Raw genomic sequence first — 21,391 nt, 5'->3', positions numbered from 1 at the left:
ACACCATTCCCGAGTATCCGGAATTACAGCTCTTTTAACAATAACAGTACTAAGATTGGTCAGACACTCCCCTGATTGGAATTGCACTCCTCCTGACTCCACTCCATCAGCACTGCCATCAGCTCCCATTTCCTCGATCGGTCTCCCATCACAGAAACTGGATATTCCCGAACCGACCAAGATGGTGAACACTCTAAAAGAGAATATGAAAATGAACACAGCAGGCCCGTCCATTGTCACAACAAAACCTGCAAGTTTCTTTTAGTTCAGGTATCTCACTACAACCTTTTCAATCCTCCCGGAACAAGCTCGCGAGCGACAGGTCTACACTATCAGCCTTGTCTCCGACTTGTTTCTCCACTGGTTGATTGACCTTTTTGCAGTGAGTGGAATGGACCCAGGTATCTCTCTCGGCCACCTTCAAAGATGTAGTGCTTGTCAGCAGCACCTGGTACGGACCTTCCCACCGATCAGTCAAAAAACCTGAATGCAAGAAATTTCTGATCATTACATATTCTCCTGGTTCAACATCATGACACTTAGTTTCAGGCATATCATTAGACAACAATTTCAGTTTCTGCTGCTGTTGCTTTAACTGCTTACTCATTGATATAAGATACTTTGCAGTTACCTCGTTGTTACCCTTCAGGTCTTCCTGTGGACTTATAATCAAATGAGGTTGTCTACCGAACAATATTTCAAATGGGGGACAGATTTAGAGGTCTAGGAGTGGTCGTTATGCTATGTAGGACCAAAGGTAATGCTTCTGGCCATCCTAGTCCAGTCTCTGCCATGATTTTACTTAACTTATTTTTAACAGTCCCATTCATCCTCTCTACCTTGGCACTATTTTGCGGTCGGTAGGGGGTATGAAGTCGGCTATTAATACCCATCAGCTTACACATATTTTGAAAAACATCACCTGTGAAATGAGTACCCCTGTCACTCTCGATTATTTTAGGGATACCGTACCTTCATACAAATTCCTGACCTATTTTCTTTGCAGTAAACGCAGCAGTATTAGTGGCTGCTGGGTAGGCCTCAACCCAGTTAGAAAATACGTCTGTGCACACTAATACATACTTAAGGTTCCTGCAGGGTGGTAATTGGATGAAATCAATTTGTATCACCTGGAAAGGTCCATCAGTCAGTGGAATGTGGGACGGTTCGGTAGGGATCGCTTTCCCTATGTCCTTTCTCAAGCAGGTCAGACAGGACATTGCTATCTTTTCTGCTTGTGAAGAAAAACCTGGTGCGCACCAGTATGCCCTCACCAACTTGCACATACCTTGTTTGCCCAGATGAGTCAGACCCTGTGCTGCCTCAGTCAGACTGGGGTAATATGCCTTGGGGGCTACTGGCTTACCTTGTCCGTGCCTCCAGAGCCCGGAGGACTCTTACCCACATCCCTTGGACTTCCAAATGGATCTTTCCTGAATTGAACACAAATTTTGCATCTCAATTAATTTCAGCATATCAATTGTTTGGAAAGACATAATTTTTTCAGTTGGAGAAAACATTTTCAACCCTGCTGCCCATTTTGCAGCTTCATCAGCTCTTTTGTTGCCCAGTGACACCGGATCATCCTCACATGTATGGGCTTTACATTTAATTACTGCCACTGCTTTGGGCAGTTGGATTGCTTCTAAAAGATGTTTTATGTATCGGGAATGTGCAACTGGTGTGCCTGCTGCTGTCATAAAATTTCTCAGACGCCATAGAGCCCCAAAATCGTGCACCACCCCGAACGCATATCTCGAGTCAGTGTAAATGTTAGCAGATTTGCCTGCTGCCAGTTCACACGCTCTAGTTAGTGCTACTAACTCTGCCACCTGGGCTTAGTGATGAGGACCAAGAGGCTTAGCTTCTATGATGTCTGTGTCATTTACAATAGCATAACCTGTACATAATTCACCTGTTTGTCTATGACAACTCCCATCCGTATAAAAAGTCACATCCACATTCTCTAAAGGTGTGTCATGTATGTCAGGTCTAGCAGTAAAGGTCTGATTCAGATATGTCATACAATCGTGCGTATCATTATGTATGCTGAACTCACCTCCCGCCAGCAACTCCTCTCCTTCCACCCTTTGTACATCATGTTGTACATATGGTAAATATGTTGCTGGATTCAGCGTGCTGCAACGTTTAACAGTAATGTTTGCGTTTGCGATTAGAGCTAGTTCCCATTTGGTAAACCTAGCCGAAGAGATGTGCCTGGTTTGAGCTGAGTTCAACAGAGCAGATACAGCATGATGAGTGTAGACAATCATATCATGACCCAATACTACGTCCTCACTTTTACTCACCAATAGAGCTGTAGCTGCTACACTTCTCAAACAGGTGGGGAGTGATCTTGCCACAGTGTCCAATTGGGCACTGTAGTATGCTACGGGCCTACTGGCATCACCATGTTTTTGTGTAAGGACACCTGCAGCACAACCATCGGCTTCCGTACAATACAAATCAGGTGTTCCCAATGCAGGAGCTTTTGTCAGACTATCCTTAAGATTAAGGAAAGCCTGCTCTGATTCCTCTGTGTGTACGACATGATCGGGCTTTGAGGAAGAAACTAATTCCTGTAAAGGTAAGGCCAAAATAAAAAAACCCGGGATCCACATTCTACAGTATCCACACATTCCCAAGAAGTTCCGAATTTGCTGTTGATTCTGCGGCAGTGTCATGTTTTGTATGGCCTGGATTCTATCTGTTGTAAGATGTCGTAAACCCTGGGTTAGGCAGTGTCCCAAATATTGTACTCTGGATTGGCACGGCTGTAGTTTGTCCTTAGTCACCTTGTGTCCTGTATGCGAGAGATGAAGTAACAAAAGTTTAGTATAATTTAAACATGACATAAATGAGTCAGAACATAACAATAAATCATCCACATATTGAATTAGAACCGATCCATTGGCAAGTTGAAAAGATTGTAAACAGTCGTGCAATGCCTGGGAGAAGATACTGGGGCTGTCTATGAAACCTTGGGGTAACCGTGTCCATGTGTATTGTAAACCTCTGTATGTAAATGCGAATAGATACTGACAGTCAGGGTGGAGAGGCACAGAGAAGAAAGCAGAACAGAGGTCAATGACAGTGAAATGGGTTGCATTTGGTGGGATCTGCATCAGAATGACAGCTGGATTTGGCACTACAGGGAATTGGCTCTCTACCACCTTATTAACACCTCTAAGGTCTTGTATCAGCCTATAACCCCTCCCACCACTCTTTTTCACTGGAAAAATGGGACTGTTGGCTATACTAGCTGTACAAACTAAAATTCCCTGTTGCAATAATTGCTCAAATATTGGAAAAAACCCTAATTCTACCTCCTGTTTTAGTGGGTACTGGGGAATTTTTGGAGCTTGCCTACCGCCTTTTAAATATACCATTACAGGGCTTACGTTTGCCATTAATCCAGTGTCCTGTCCATCCTTAGTCCAAAGGGAATCTGGAATTTGGGACAACATTTCATCTGCCTGGGATGGATTTTCATTTAAACTTGTAGAGTGATACATTATCCTTTGAGGAGTGTTCAATATATCCCGCACCTCGTGTGCAACTCTCTCTGGGATATCTAAAAATACACCATCAGGGGTGCAATATATATCACATCCCATCTTACATAACAAGTCTCTTCCCAGGAGGTTAGTAGGAGCCGCAGCAGCCAGGAGGAAAGAATGTCTGGTATGCAACGGCCCAATAGTAACCTCTGTGGACTTTGTTAAAGGATAATGTTCCACTTTACCTGTTACACCCATTGTTGGTACTGTCTCGTTTGTCACCTGTAAATTAACAGGAGATTTTATCACTGACCTGGTCGCACCTGTGTCTACATGAAAAGAACATTCAGTACCAGCAACATCAACCATCATGACCGGTTCTTCCCTAGTACTTCCCGTTAACCTGACTATCTGTAGACTACATGTATGACCTGACCCCTAGCGTTGGCTACCATTCTCCATTAAAGCATTTACGGCCACAATTTGAGCTGGTGCCTGCTGAACATTTGCTGGTCTCTGTGCATATCCCTTATGGGGATATCCAGGTCTTCCCTGACTTGGGGTTCCTACTCTTTTTACTGTACAGTTTCTACTTAAGTGTCCTGTTTGTTTACAGTTAAAACATGTTCGTGGATCGGGTGAAGACATGTGTTATTGTGAGGTTTAAGCAGAGGGTTAAGGTGGTGGATATAGGTAAGAATAGGGAGGGTAAGGGTATTGTGGGGGATAAGAAGTTTGTGAGTAGTATGGGACCTGTGGTTGTATCGGGTTAGTGGGATAGAGTTGTGTTTGTTGTTGCATGGGGTTAGTGAGGGCACATACTTGTTCAGATGTAAGTGTGTGTGCAAGTGCAAGTGTGTCTGTTGGCTGTGATGTTACCGTCGTTCCGGTGGCAGTAATTAAATGTAAAGCCCATACATGTGAGGATGATCCGGTACCTTTAACTACAGGGAACAAGTTACCCCTACCAACAAACAATCACTGTTAAACACATTTTCCTGCGCAGAAAAATACACGTTAACCCAGATATTGATAATAAATAAAAAATGTAAACCTCAGCGGCTTTATCTAAAACACGTGGCAGCACAACCGGAAGTACGTATAAGCTATTGTGCGACCAGTCGCGTACACAATAATGCGACTACCACACAACCGTATGACAACCTTTAGCTGCGTACACAAAAGTGCGTCTTTGCTGTGCGCAAACCTGCGACTCAGCCGTGTACTCAGTACTGCGGCACCCTTTTAAACGTTAGGTTCTATCGAAGAGGAAAACAAACTTTTTCCTCTCTTGTCCCTGGATTCTAGTCAGCTTCCTTGATTCACACGGAGACGGATAGCGATCTTTCAGCACAAAGCGGTTGCAGGTAATCCCTGCATGTGACCACTCCACCCTTTGCTGAAATATCGATAGACGTATGTACCGTGTGAGCAGGTAAGTGACTTTACTATGAGCCCCCAACTAACGATACTGGATCAGAACCTCTATACACTCCTTCCTATACCTTCTAATATCCTGCCTATACCTTCTAATATCTTGCCTATACTTTCTAAAGATGACGCTAATTTGCATACGCAGTCATACAGTAAATAAAGACTTAAGACCTGGAATCTGTGGTTCCAAAGCACAAAGTATTATTCAAGTAAAAGTACAGTCAGTTACACGCTATTGATCCAGACACAATTCGGCGCAAAGGAATTATACAGACCCAAGTACAGTATACATACGCAGCGCTTCCGGACCAGATGTTAGGCATCAGCAAGAAACCCCTCGTCTATCAGCATTCAGCACGAAGACTAAAAACTCAGCGTTGGAGCACACATATTTATACCCCCCAGGAATAGACAAAACAATAGATACGTTTGTTGCTGATGCTATTGGTTCCCAAAGGGGATCCATCTGTTACAGAGCATTTAACAGGCTGATTCAAATAGACACAACCCAGCCTCCAACAACTGAGGGTCCCTAGATTCCCGCCGCATGCATCATCCTAACAGTTGTTAATATAATATACATTTGTTGCTTGAAGTCTCTGCGGTCCATAAGTCGAGAATGCATGATGCGATCTCCACACCGATAATACCGGAATTCTGTTGAAAGAGTACGCATCAGTACAAAACCAAACACGGCTTACTTAGCATGTATAAAACCTTAGTTACCAAATAATCATTATTTCATAGCATCTATACTAAATGAACAAACTTAAATCTTATACCTTAAAGCTTATGAAACCTTGTATGTGAATATGTAATGTGTGAATATGCGGGGTTTGATATAAAGACGCAAGTTAACTTGGTGTGGGTGCGGACGCATTTAGCTACTAAATGGTGTTTTCATAAGGATCTTATGCATTCGCTAATATGCGACTAGTCAACAGTGCAATTGTGCGTATTAAGGTGTAAATGAGAAACGGTGAAAGATGCAATCACATGATGCCATCCACACCCCCAGGACCCATTATCCGGCTTTTACCAAAAGCCGACACTTCTGGTCTGTTTGGCATAACAGACTATTCCTGGGGTGGTGTAGTAGCTGGATTATTGGCTGAGACAAGATCAGTTCAAAATTGAATTGCGGCGACGCCATCTTGCGACTGGCCGCAAGACGCCATTTTGGAAATGAGATCGCAAGATTCCATTTTGTGAATGGCCGCCCAAGCGCCATTTTAGATAAACTCATATTTAAGTACATATGGCGATACCCTTACCCTCTCCTTCTATGCAACTCTGGTGTGTATGAGATTTGTATTAACAAGACTCCGTGATTGGGAAAATTTTAGCCTTTAGCTTTGCCATCTTGTATCAAGCAACATGTTGCTGTCCTAATGCAAACAGATATTATTAAAATATTCTTGGAAATATAGGGGCTGACTAAGCAAGGATCGCCATTGCAATTACGCAAGCAATCGGTCAATTGTTGTGTTCTGCGCATGCGTATGCATCGCAGTGCACATGCGTGGACACTCCACTGCGATCGGGACTGCGATTGCAGTGACTACGCAGACCCATCGCAGAGTGATTGACAGGAAGTACCGTTGGGGGTGGGGGGGGTCAGTGATATGCAGATGTGCCAGTGCGTTCGAACGCCATTGCAGGGGCGTGCATAAATTAGCCATTGCGATGCCATACACAGCTTGAGGTCAGGGGAATATCTATTTGCCAGGATGGCACTTGCCAGGGGCGCCGACCAAAGGGGGGGCGCTGTCTGGCAGTGCCACCAGCAGCCAAGGGTAAGTCTGGTACTGTGGGGGTGGCAATGAAATAGTGGGTGGCCGCTACTGGGGCCACTTTATGGGGGGTGCCCGTGACTGGGGGCACTGTACAGGGGTGGCCACTACTGGGGGCAATTTAGGGGGGTGCCTGCGACTGGGGGCACTGTACAAGGGTGGCCACTACTGGGGGCACTTTATGGGGGGTGCCCGCAACTGGGGGCACTGTACAGGGGTGGCCACTACTGGGGGCAATTTAGGAGAGGTGCCCACGACTGGGGGCACTGCACAGGGATGGCCACTACTGGGGGCAATTTAGGGGGGTAGCCACTACTGGGGGCACTGTATAGGGGCGGCCACTACTGGGGGCAATTTAAGAGAGTGGCCACTACTGGGGGCACTGTATTGTGGGGACTACTACTGGGGGCATTATATAGGGGGGACCACTACTGGGGGCAATGCAGCATAGGGAGGATTACTACTAGGGGATTACTACTGGGGGCACTGCATAGGGGGGGTAGGTGGACGTCAGTCCATTACATTGCCAGGGGTGCTTGGATCCCTAGATACACCCCTGCTTGAGGTTAGCAATTTCTTAGTATGGTCAGACCTTGTGCAAGTGTGCGTGAGGCTGCGATGGTACTCCATGTTACTGATGGTTTACAGTCTTGCTAAGTAATAGTGTGTAAGGTAAAGTGGGCGTCCTTATGATGCCTTATGCTGCGTATGGCATTGCAATTGCAATCATTAGCATTTCTTCGCAATGAGACTACATGCGTAATCGGTATTGCGATTGCAATACCGTTCTTTTCTGAATCAGGCCCATAATCCTGATTTTGTAACTTATTTTATACTGTTTTAAAATATATTTCTGTAGATATATGTAAACATGTATTATATTGTTCATTTGTTATAGCGTAATAAAAGGGTATCATTATAGTTATAATTAGAATTTGTACATACTCTTCTCTATGTTTAGTCTGCTGCTCTTTATCATACTCTTCTTTCCCCACATCTCATGTAGACATTAAGTCACCTTCTGTCTGACTTTTCCCAGCAGGGTATCAGTTCCTCTTGTCCTATTGGCTGGTACATATTGGATGAATATATTTGTCTGCTTGAGATATGGTTGCTATATTTAGGTGATGTGATGACCACTTAGCATCTGGTGACATTCGTAAGTGTGCACAAATATGTTTAACTTCCTTTTTGCAGGAGCCACAAGGTTAGGTCAGATCATATTATATGCTTTTATTTCATGTGACTGGATGATTTAGGTGCTATGTTGTAATATATATATAAAATACTACTTAATTATGGCTGTGGAAAACTATATGTCTGGAACATCTGGAATCCCTGTTGTACTTGTACATTGGGTTGATTGTAGGATGATGTTGAATTGACTATACTAGTGGCTACCAAACTGGGTCCTCTAGGCATCCTAACGGTCCAGGTTTTAAGAATATCTATGTTTAAACACAGGTGACTTTGGGCCTGATTAACTATGGATCGCTATTCTGCTTATATGCACACAACAACGCAGTTGCTAATATCAGCGGTGATATGTAAATGTTTGCACTCGCATTGCGTTCGCACCATAACATAAGGACGCCCACTTCCCCTTACTCACATCCGTATACTTGGCCAACATAGAGAAACAATCGGTAACATCGAGCAACATCGGACCCATAAGCACAGGTAAGGAAGTTCAGACCTTACTCAGGAATTGCTAACTTCAGCACACGCTATGAGGCCCCAGGTGGCATCTGGTATCGCAGTGGCTAATTTATGCACGCCCATGCAACGCTGTTGAAACGTACTGGCACGCCTGTGTTCGCCCGGGCACCCCCGTTACCACCCCCAAACGGCTCTTTCTTTCAATCACTCTGCCATGGGTCTGCGTATCTTCTACGATCGTTGTCCCGATCGGAATGGCTAGTTAGCACACATGCACTGCGATGCATACGCATGCGCAGAATGTAATAATCGACCGATTGCGTGCATATAAGCAACTGCGTTCCTTGCTGAATCAGGCCCTTAATTACTACTGCAGTCAGTTTGAGTATACCATCTGAGCACAAGCATAGATATAATTAAAACCTGGACTGTTGGGGTACTTTGAGGGCCAAGATTGAGAAACCATGGACTATACTAAATGCTGACTTCAGGTATGCAAGAAGAGGCCTAAATACTGTATACCGCACCGATATACTTTGCCCAAACCCTTTTACATGGAACGTGCTGTGTACTTGCTGGATCTGTCACAGAGCAGATTATTAAGTAAATGACCTGCAGAATTCATCTTCATTTCAGTTAAGTAGCGGGTCTTATGTGTGGGTGGGACACTGCATTGCCAAGCCCCAAGCAAAATTTAGGAGGCTTGGGCATCAATGCAGTTCACCCTCCTATAGCCCCAGGTCAGCTCTTTACTAGCATACAGTATACAGTATATGAGGGGCTGGTCATGCTCCACGGTGCCCTGTTTTAGCATCACTGCACTTGCTCTGAAATAGTAGTAGGTGTAGGCATTGCCGAGTTACCGATGCTGGGGTGATAGTTCCGCTACCGGCCTCTGGTATTTTACTTACCTGGCTAATTTACATTTTATGTTTCTTTCTTGATGAAATTTTTTTTTTTGGTGCCTAAGTTTAAAATCAGGGCTGCTGTAAAAAAAAATTCTTATATTTATGCTATATTTGTAAAATATGCAGCAAATACTATCTGTTTATAGTTACTAATGTTGAGGAACGCTCTTTGAATATCTCAAAGACTAATTAAGATATTAATGTGATTCTTTTGCGACGGATTTCAATCAGCAATAAATTGTAGAAATTGGAATAAAACTATAAAATTTGATGAAAAAAAAAAATTGACAAAAACCATACAGTAATAAATGCATTGGTATAGCTAACTTGAAAATGTCAAGAAAACTACCAGAACACAGAGCCGGTACAGTGACCCAGGGGAAGCGGGATAGGGGTGACCACTGCCGGCTGCAGCTCTCACGCACTACTGGTGGTCTGTGCTCTCACATGGACCTGGCGCCCTAGACATGTGTGGACACTGTTTATGTTCTGCCAAGTTTGACTCCTGATTGGCCGCCAGGCTGCGTGACGTAGCTCTTACAAAATGAGGGAGGGCACACGAGTAGCACACCACGTAAGGCTATTGCCGTAGTGGGCGCTCTTCCCTCATCTGCTTTCTCCAACACGTGGATTCCAGACTCGCAACTCCCAGCCAATTAGCACTGTGTTTGCACCTTGAAAGCAACGCCTCTTTTCTCTGCTTTCCGCGAGAGCTGCCGACAGGCGCTGATTGGCGGGAGGCTGGGAGACGGTGAGACGGAATAACAGTGCATATTCATTTGCAACACCCCCTGGAAACGGTTTATTGTGCTTCAGAGTCCATGACCAAATATAATCACACTTACAAATTGGCGAAATGTTATAATAAAAAAATCACAAAAACAATAAAAGGGCGTGACTACCTATGTTCTGGGTTTAAATTGGCAAAATGTTCGCCACGGGCATACTAGTTAGTCATATAGTGAGCTTCATAGGGTGTTTGATGAGCGGGACATGAAGACCCAATGTGCATTATCACAGCATGTCCCAGCCCACCTTGCAGGCATACTTAGTGCTGTTCTGTGAGAATTGCCTGAATTGCACAGGGTCATGTACAGGTCAGGACAGGATTCTCCCTTCCTCTCTCATGGCTCCTCCTGTTTTTCATCTTCCTCTCTGAGTCTTCCTATGTCTCATGCTAACTTCACTTATTTCTCTCTGTACTACACGACAAGCTCTTGGCTAATCAGCTCCCCTTCCCATAGCTGTGTTAAAAGGCTAAAGATGATAAAAATAGTGGTTATTATATATTAGCAGCCAGCAGAATTGCTGTCTCCTCCCTCTGTGGTTTCAGGGGCTCCTGGATTGTTGGGTCCATTATACATCTTCCTCTCTCCCTATATCTCACTGCAATATTCTGGTGGTGCAGTGTACATTACACTGCTTTATTATATAGAATGACTGGGGTTTCAATCATAGTATGGGATTCTGAGAATATTCATCTCCACCTGTCTGTCTAATGCAGCCAGATTTGGGGTGGTGCCTGCCTTGCCCTTCCCCCATCCCCCTTACTTATGGCCCTTTCTGTCCCTTAAGGGCGGCCGCGGCTGTCCCCCCGGTGATCGGGTGGGGCGTGTGCGGTTTCTCCTATGTCCCTTCTGCGTCCGCTGTGTGCACGCCGCTGCTATCGGCACGGGTGCCAACCGCAGACTCCGGCGGTGCCCTCTCCCTTTCCCCCGGCTGTGTCCTGCTATTTAGCATAGGTGAGCGCTGTCTATATGCCTCGTGGCAATTGGTAATTACTGTGTATTTATTAGTACATCCTTTCTGGTATTAATTAGGTATATGGTTACGCCTGTAGTAAGTTATGGATCAGTAAGCCAACAATATAAAAAATTAAAAATAACGGTAGGGAGGTGGTGGTCTTCATATCTGGTTGCAGTCTAAGAACCGTTCTCCAGCGCTCATGTCAGCCGCAGTTCCTGGGCTGGACTGTTAGGAATCTGTAATTACAGTGCTGGGAGATTTCCTCGCTGCTCTATGTCGGGAGTCGGCGGTCTTATACTCGCTTGTTGTGAGGGCTCATTTCATACGTAACCTACGACTACAAGGACGTGGCGTATCTCGTTTCTCGGCCATGTGCCATTTTCCTCAGAAGCTTACCAGCCCACCTCCGCACTGCCTTTATTTGGGCTACTCACAGTCAGCTGGCCATTGTCAACAAACCAGTTTTAATTAGGGGTGTGCACCGGCCACTTTTCGTGTTTTGTGTTTTGGTTTTGGATCTGGATCTTTCTTCGTGTTTTGGATCTGGATTGGTTTTGCCAAAACCACCCTTCCGTGTTTTGGGTTCTGGGTTTTGTGTTTTGGATCTGTATTTATTTTTAAAAAAGCATAAAAACAGCTAAAATCACAGAATTTGTAGGTTTTTCTGCTCCTATGCTATTATTAACCTCAATAACCTTAATTTCCACTCATTTCCAGTCTATTCTGAACACCTCACACCTCACAATAGTGTTTTTATGTCCAAAAGGTTGCACCGAGGTAGCTGGATGACTATGCTAAGCGACACGAGTGGGCGGCACAAACACGTGACCCATCTAGGCGTGAAACTGCAGTGGCAGACAGGATGGCAGTTTGAAAAACTAGGCCCCAAACTGTACATAATGCAAAGAAAAAAAAGAGGTGCAAGATGGAATTGTCCTTGGGCCCTCCCACCCACCCTTATGTTGTATAAACAGGACATGCACACTTTAACAAACCAATCATTTCAGCGCCAGGGTCTGCCACACAACTGTGGCTGAAATGATTGGTTCGTTTGGGCCCCCACAAAACAAGCTGGCAATTAATGTGTCCCTGCACAAACTGGCTCTACGGAGGCAAGATGTCATCCTCATCCTCCTCATCCACCGATTCCTCACCCTCTTCAGTGTGTACATCCTCATCCTCACAAAGTATTAACTCGTCCCCACTTGAATCCACCACCACAGGTCCCTCTGTACCTTCTGGAGGCTGGTCTCCCTGGAAGAGCTGATAATTCATTTTGATGAACATCATCTTCTCCACATTCTGTGGAAGCAACCTCCTACGCCTTTCGCTGACAAGGTTCCCGGCTGCACTAAACACTCTTTCGGAGTACACACTGGAGGGGGGGCAACTCAGGTAAAATAGAGCCAGTTTGTACAGGGGCCTCCAAATTGCCTCTTTTTCCTGCCAGTACAGGTATGGACTGTCTGCCATGCCTACTTGGATGCTGTCACCGATGTAATCCTCCACCATTCTGTCAATGGTGACAGTATCATATGCAGTGACAGTAGACATGTCAGAAATTGTTGCCAGGTCCTTCAGTCCGGACCAGATGTCCAAACTTGGTCCTGCCTGCCCTGCATCACCGCCAGCGGGTTGCTTAGGATACCTAAGTTTTTTCCTGGCAGCCCCAGTTGCAGGAGAAAATGAAGAAGGAGCCGTTGACGTGTCACGTTCCGCTTCAGCTGACAGTGTGTTCACCAGCAGGTCTTTGCACCTCTGCAGGCTTGTGTCGGCCGGAAAGAGAGACACCACATAGGCTTTAAACCTAGGATCGAGCACGGTGGCCAAAACGTAGTGGTCTGATTTCAACAGATTGACCACCCTGGAATCCTGGCAAAGCGAATGAAGGGCTTCATCCACAAGTCCCACATGCCGAGCGGAATCGCTCCGTCTTAGCTCCTCCTTCACTTTCTCCAGCTGCTTCTGCAAAAGCCTGATGAGGGGAATGACCTGACTCAAGCTGGCAGTGTCTGAACTGACTTCACGTGTGGCAAGTTCGAAGGGCTGGAGAACCTTGCACAACACGGAAATCATTCTCCACTGCGCTTGAGTCAGGTGCATACCCCCTCCTTTGCCTATGTCATAGGTGGATGTATAGGCTTGTATGGCCTTTTGCTGCTCCTCCATCCTCTGAAGCATATAGAGGGTTGAATTCCACCGCGTCACAACCTCTTGCTTCAGGTGATGGCGGGGCAGGTTCAAGAGTGTTTGCTGGCGCTCCAGTCTTCGGCACGCAGTCGCTGAATGGCGAAAGTGGCCAGAAATTTTTCGGGCCACCCAAAGCGTCTCCTGCACGCCCCTGTCGCTTTTCAGAAAATTCTGCACCACCAAGTTTATTGTGTGAGCAAAACATGGGACGTGCTGGAATTTGCCCAGATGTAATGCCCGCACAATATTGGTGGCGTTGTCAGATATCACAAATCCCCAGGAGAGTCTAAGTGGGGTAAGCCACTGGGCGATGATTTCCCTCAGTTTCTCTAAGAGGTTGTCGGCGGTGTGCCTCTTACTGAAACCGGTGATACACAGCGTAGCCTGCCTTGTAACGAGCTGGCGTTTCTGAGATGCTGCTACTGGTGACGCTGCTGCTGTTGCTGCGTAAGGTGATACATCTACCCAGTGGGCTGTCACAGTCATATAGTCCTTAGTCTGCCCTGTTCCACTTGTCCACATGTCCGTGGTTAAGTGGACATTGTGTACAACGGCATTTTTCAGGACACTGAGGACACTTTTTCTGACGTTTCTGTACAGTCTCGGTATCGCCTGCCTAGTGAAGTGGAATCTAGACGGGATTTGGAACCGGGGACACACTACCTCCATCAATTGTCTAAATCCCACTGCACTAATGGCGGATACCGGACGCACGTCTAACACCAACATAGCAGTCAAGGCCTCAGTTATACGTTTTGCTTCAGGATGACTGCTGTCGTACTTCATCCTCCTCGCTAAGGACTGTTGGAGGGTCAATTGTTTAGTAAAAGTAGTGGTGTTCCTACTTCCTCTCTGGGATGATGAACGACTCCCAGCAGCAGCAGCAACAGCAGCAGCGGCAGCAGTAGGCGTAGCAATGCAGGATCCTCCGGAGGAATCCCGGATAGGAGAGTCAGTCATGCCAGTGATATGGCCTGCAGGACTACTTCCGATCCTGACTAAGGAGGAAATTGACGAGGAGGGAGTTGACGGTGTGGTTTGCAGGCGCTTGGATACAACAGGACAACGGGATTTAGGTGTCCCTGGACTGCTTACGGTCTGAGCCAAAGTTTCTGAACTTGACAGTAACTTTTTATGAACGCGCTGCAGGTGCCGTATAAGGGAGGATGTTCCTAGGTGGTTGACGTCCCTACCCCTACTTATTTCACCTTTACATATGGTACATATGGCAAGACAGTTGTTGTCCGGATTTGGATAGAAATATTGCCAGACCAAAGAGGTGGAATGTTTGGTCTTCTGCCCAGGCATGACCGTGATGGGCTTTTTCATCCCACGGACAACAACTGTCTCCCCCGGAGCCTGATTTAAACAAACCACATCACCATCAGAATCCTCCTCGCCAACTTCCTCCTCAGCGCCAGCTACACCAGTATCCTCATCCTGTTGTACTTCAACAGTGACATCTTCAATTTGCATATCAGCAAGTGGACTGTGGGTGCTCCTTTCAGCACTTGCAGGGGGCGTGCAAATGGTGGAAAGAGCCACCTCTTCCCGTCCAGTGCTGGGAAGGTCAGGCATCGCAACCACCACCACACTTGGACTCTCTTTGGGGATTTGTGATATCTTCTTAGAAAGCACAGTTCTTCGCTGTGCTTTTGCCAGCTTAACTCTTTTGATTTTTTTAGTGGGAGGAGTGCTTCCATCGTCATGTGAAGCTGAACCACTAGTCATGAACATACTAGGGATCGACCTTAGCCGTTCCTTGCCACTCCGTGTCGTAAATGGCATATTGGCAAGTTTACGTTTCTCTTCAGCTGATTTAAATGTCTTTTTCAAGGTCATTTTCCTGAACTTTGCCATTTGGGATTGTATGTGCCCTCTACTATGACATTGGGCATCGGCCTTGGCAGACGACGTTGATGGCATGTTATCGTCTATGTCATGACTAGTGGCAGCAGCTTCAGCACTAGGAGGAAGTGGTTCTTGATCTTTCTCTATTTTATTTTTATCGGAGAAAGTTTGGTCCTCCATTTATGTTATATCGATTTGATATATACGTGCGGCTAAACACAGAAAATAAATTTTTTTTTGGTTCGGACTGGAGTGTACTTTGTGGGTTACAGCACCCTTTAACGGTCAAGCCAGCCGGCCCTTTACTTATGACACAGGCGCACTCTTGGCACTACTTTGTTGATGCACGTGCGGCTACTGCGCACACAATTCACAAACACAGAAAATAATTTTTTTTTGGTTTGGACTGGAGTGTACTTTGGGGGTTACAGCACCCTTTAACAGTCAAGCCAGCCGGCCCTTTACTTATGACACAGGCGCACGCTTGGCACTACTTTGTTGATGCACGTGCGGCTACTGCGCACACAATTCACAAACACAGAAAATAATTTTTTTTTGGTTTGGACTGGAGTGTACTTTCGGGGGTTACAGCACCCTTTAACGGTCAAGCCAGCCGGCCCTTTACTTATGACACAGGCGCACGCTTGGCACTACTTTGTTGATGCACGTGCGGCTACTGCGCACACAATTCACAAACACAGAAAATAATTTTTTTTTAGGTTTGGACTGGAGTGTACTTTCGGGAGTTACAGCACCCTTAACGGTCAAGCCAGCCGGCCCTTTACTTATGACACAGGCGCACGCTTGGCACTACTTTGTTGATGCACGTGCGGCTACTGCGCACACAATTCACAAACACAGAAAATAATTTTTTTTTGGTTTGGACTGGAGTGTACTTTCAGGGGTTACAGCACCCTTTAACGGTCAAGCCAGCCGGCCCTTTACTTATGACACAGGCGCACGCTTGGCACTACTTTGTTGATGCACGTGCGGCTACTGCGCACACAATTCACAAACACAGAAAATAATTTTTTTTTGGTTTGGACTGGAGTGTACTTTCGGGGGTTACAGCACCCTTTAACGGTCAAGCCAGCCGGCCCTTTACTTATGACACAGGCGCACTCTTGGCACTACTTTGTTGATGCACGTGCGGCTACTGCGCACACAATTCACAAACACAGAAAATAATTTTTTTTTAGGTTTGGACTGGAGTGTACTTTCGGGGGTTACAGCACCCTTAACGGTCAAGCCAGCCGGCCCTTTACTTATGACACAGGCGCACGCTTGGCACTACTTTGTTGATGCACGTGCGGCTACTGCGCACACAATTCACAACCACAGAAAATAATTTTTTTTTGGTTTGGACTGGAGTGTACTTTCGGGGGTTACAGCACCCTTTAACGGTCAAGCCAGCCAGCCCTTTACTTATGACACAGGTGCACGCTTGGCACTACTTTGTTGATGCACGTGCGGCTACTGCGCACACAATTCACAAACACAGAAAATAATTTTTTTTTAGGTTTGGACTGGAGTGTACTTTCGGGGGTTACAGCACCCTTAACGGTCAAGCCAGCCGGCACTTTACTTATGACACAGGCACACGCTTGGCACTACTTTGTTGATGCACGTGCGGCTACTGCGCACACAATTCACAAACACAGAAAATAATTTTTTTTTTGGTTTGGACTGGAGTGTACTTTCGGGGGTTACAGCACCCTTAACGGTCAAGCCAGCCGGCCCTTTACTTATGACAGAGGCGCACGCTTGGCACTACTTTGTTGATGCACGTGCGGCTACTGCGCACACAATTCACAAACACAGAAAATAATTTTTTTTTAGGTTTGGACTGGAGTGTACTTTCGGGGGTTACAGCACCCTTAACGGTCAAGCCAGCCGGCCCTTTACTTATGACACAGGCGCACGCTTGGCACTACTTTGTTGATGCACGTGCGGCTACTGCGCACACAATTCACAACCACAGAAAATAATTTTTTTTTGGTTTGGACTGGAGTGTACTTTCGGGGGTTACAGCACCCTTTAACGGTCAAGCCAGCCGGCCCTTTACTTATGACACAGGCGCACGCTTGGCACTACTTTGTTGATGCACGTGCGGCTACTGCGCACACAATTCACAAACACAGAAAATAATTTTTTTTTAGGTTTGGACTGGAGTGTACTTTCGGGGGTTACAGCACCCTTAACGGTCAAGCCAGCCGGCCCTTTACTTATGACACAGGCGCACGCTTGGCACTACTTTGTTGATGCACGTGCGGCTACTGCGCACACAATTCACAAACACAGAAAATAATTTTTTTTTTGGTTTGGACTGGAGTGTACTTTCGGGGGTTACAGCACCCTTAACGGTCAAGCCAGCCGGCCCTTTACTTATGACACAGGCGCACGCTTGGCACTACTTTGTTGATGCACGTGCGGCTACTGCGCACACAATTCACAAACACAGAAAATAATTTTTTTTTTGGTTTGGACTGGAGTGTACTTTCGGGGGTTACAGCACCCTTAACGGTCAAGCCAGCCGGCCCTTTACTTATGACACAGGCGAACGCTTGACACTACTTTGTTGATGCACGTGCGGCTACTGCGCACACAATTCACAAACACAGAAAATAATTTTTTTTTGGTTTGGACTGGAGTGTACTTTCAGGGGTTACAGCACCCTTTAACGGTCAAGCCAGCCGGCCCTTTACTTATGACACAGGCGCACGCTTGGCACTACTTTGTTGATGCACGTGCGGCTACTGCGCACACAATTCACAAACACAGAAAATAATTTTTTTTGGGTTTGGACTGGAGTGTACTTTCGGGGGTTACAGCACCCTTTAACGGTCAAGCCAGCCGGCCCTTTACTTATGACACAGGCGCACGCTTGGCACTACTTTGTTGATGCACGTGCGGCTACTGCGCACACAATTCACAAACACAGAAAATAATTTTTTTTTAGGTTTGGACTGGAGTGTACTTTCGGGGGTTACAGCACCCTTAACGGTCAAGCCAGCCGGCCCTTTACTTATGACACAGGCGCACGCTTGGCACTACTTTGTTGATGCACGTGCGGCTACTGCGCACACAATTCACAAACACAGAAAATAATTTTTTTTTGGTTTGGACTGGAGTGTACTTTCGGGGGTTACAGCACCCTTTAACGGTCAAGCCAGCCGGCCCTTTACTTATGACACAGGCGCACGCTTGGCACTACTTTGTTGATGCACGTGCGGCTACTGCGCACACAATTCACAAACACAGAAAATAATTTTTTTTTAGGTTTGGACTGGAGTGTACTTTCGGGGGTTACAGCACCCTTAACGGTCAAGCCAGCCGGCCCTTTACTTATGACACAGGCGCACGCTTGGCACTACTTTGTTGATGCACGTGCGGCTACTGCGCACACAATTCACAAACACAGAAAATATTTTTTTTTTTGGTTTGGACTGGAGTGTACTTTCGGGGGTTACAGCACCCTTAACGGTCAAGCCAGCCGGCCCTTTACTTATGACACAGGCGCACGCTTGGCACTACTTTGTTGATGCACGTGCGGCTACTGCGCACACAATTCACAAACACAGAAAATATATTATTTTTTTAGCACTTGGGGGGAGCACCCCTGATGGACAGAGCACCCCCTGGACAACACTACAGCACCCCTTTAGGACTGGGACACTGCACAGGACTTTGGAACTGACTGCACAACACAGTCCAGCCAGCCCCTATGGACTTTGAAGTAGTGGACACAGCCCCTATTAACAACAGCAGCACAGCACAACACAGCCAGCCCCTATGGACTTTGAAGTAGTGGACAACAGCAGCACTACACTACACTACACTACACAGCACTAACTCCCACCCTCCCTCTTCACTGTCCACAGCCGAGTGAGAAAATGGCGCCGACGCGGGTACCTTATATAGGATCCAAAACCCGCGAGACTCGGAAGGCGGGATGATGACGTTTTGCCTCGATGTCAGATCCGAGTCAGGCGGGAAAAGTCGAGCCTGACTCGGATCGGACTCGGATCGGGGGGGCTCGGGGGGGTTCGGATTTCAGAAATCCGAACCCGCTCACCCCTAGTTTTAATTAATCTAGTCATAAAAACACAGTTTGTTTAATCAATAATATTGTTAGAGCACTCATTTCATAAATGAATGCAGTGATTATATACACGTTAAATGCGTTGTAGCACACGTTATCATAAGCCAGCATGTCAGATACCGCGGTGTGTTTGACCCTTTGTTTTTGCGGTTCTTCTGCACGGTTCATTATTAGATTTATTGCGTTATAGATTTGGTCATATGACACTCATTTAATATAGCAAACATTCATGTTATAGTCATGCACATTGTTGATATGTTGAAAATTATAAGTCAGTGCGCACAATAAGATATATTGATTTAATATTAAAACAAGCAAATTAATTATTTCAATCTAAATAAGACCAGATCGTCCATCAATCTCATTTATTACAAATACCATTCATGTTTAGTCATGCCCATAGATAAGAAAATAAGTGCGGCAGAGAAACGTGGATAAGAAAGATATGTATAATGGAGTATTCATAAGTTAATCTATCACAAATGTGTTCTTGCGCAATTTTACTAATATCACGCTATATATACTTTCTATGTCCTAAATGTACTAATTTACATTACATGGGTTTCCATGAGTTTAATAGAGTTGGAGAATGTCTTGGGACCCTATGACCACATAGGGACATGAAGCGGCTCCGCTCCCTCTTTCACCGCGTACCCAAGGTGGAGTCAGTTTGTGAATGGTATCATGGGCTCATAGCAAAAATCAAGTATTGGTCACCTATCACCTCCTCTTCTGTTATTCTTCACTTGTTTACTCACTTTCTCTGTTATAAGTTTTGTCATAAGCGTAAATGCATAGGATCTCCACGTTTCGGGGCGTCATTTTTCTTTCGTCCATATGATTTCCCCTTATGCTTTCTGTAGCTGAATTGTATTGATCCACGTACAGTAATTTATGCTCTTCACCTGTAGCCGGTGCTCGTGCATACTGGACCACTTAGTGACTGGGGTTATTTTCTTTTGTCTATATAATTTTTCTCTGGTACTTTCGGTAGTTGTATTGTATTTATTCCGTTTGGTTTATTCTGGCCCTTTCCCTATAGCCGGTTCTCGCGGTTTGGTTTTTTCCTTACCCATGAATGGGTGTTTTTTCCATACCGGTTTAATTTGAGGGCTGTGTCTAATACATGGTGTGGTCATACATAAGGTACGTTCATGCCATAGCTGCTGGCATGATTGCAGGTATCCCCTCAGTGGTCCAGTTCCTACTCAAACATGGGTTCTGGCCTTTGGGAATATTTGTTTTATATGTTACATTTTGGTGTGAAAATTTTTTATATTCCAAATATTGTGAATAGGAGTTAGGTGAGCTACACATTTCTGCATTGTAGTCCATCCCTATTCCAATCGAGACCTAAACAGATATATATTTATCTTATTTTACATACAGGTACAGGTTTGACACAAGTCCACCCCCACATGCAACGCTCTTCAAAATACAAAATATCTCATATGCACCCCCCCTTTTATTTACAAATATGTTCATAGAAGTTAGGGAGCTCCACAACTTACATTGCATTCTCAACCCCATTCATATATACCTAATCATAGTTATAAATAGCTTACATAGGGAAACAAGTTTGACCCGAGTCCACCACCACCACATACAACGCTCTTCAAGGCACACCGTGTCTTATACACAGCCCTCTGTAATTTCGGAACATGCCTACGGCTTGGGTTTCCCCGGGCCGTGGGTTGTGATCTCCTAATGGCTTGGTGACGCGTGGTCAGTGTTTATGCGGGTTTGCCAATATCGGGGAATACTACATTCTTCGATTCAGGAACCATCGCTGCGCTGCTTGTGTCAGTGGGGGTGCTTTGAGGCCCCTGCTGTTATAACAGTCGGGGGGCTCTGTTTACAACAAGGGTTGGCATTGTTTGCTCCCCCAGCATCCGCCATGTCGGCATGCTGGGTCCACTCATACAGCAGTTAGGTTTGATTGGTGTCCCGTTTTCTCTTTACACTGCTGCGCCTGCGCATATGGTGCATTGCTTGAATGCAAGGGACCCTGGAGTTCGATACTGCCCCTGTTTTTCTTTATTTCAGACATTGATGTGGCCGGATCCCCTCCTACCTCAACCCCAGGGATCGATTTGTCGCTTCTGTTGTCAGGGATGGAGTCGTCAGCACAGATGATACCCCGTACAATCCTCAAGCCACCATGGAGAGTTTTCGCATGTCGGTCCTTGGCTCCTCAGTCCCTTGATT

Source organism: Taudactylus pleione, unplaced genomic scaffold (assembly GCF_031769625.1).
Source record: "Taudactylus pleione unplaced genomic scaffold, aTauple2 ptg001956l, whole genome shotgun sequence".
NCBI lineage: Eukaryota > Metazoa > Chordata > Amphibia > Anura > Myobatrachidae > Taudactylus > Taudactylus pleione.
This window is presented reverse-complemented; position numbering follows the sequence as displayed.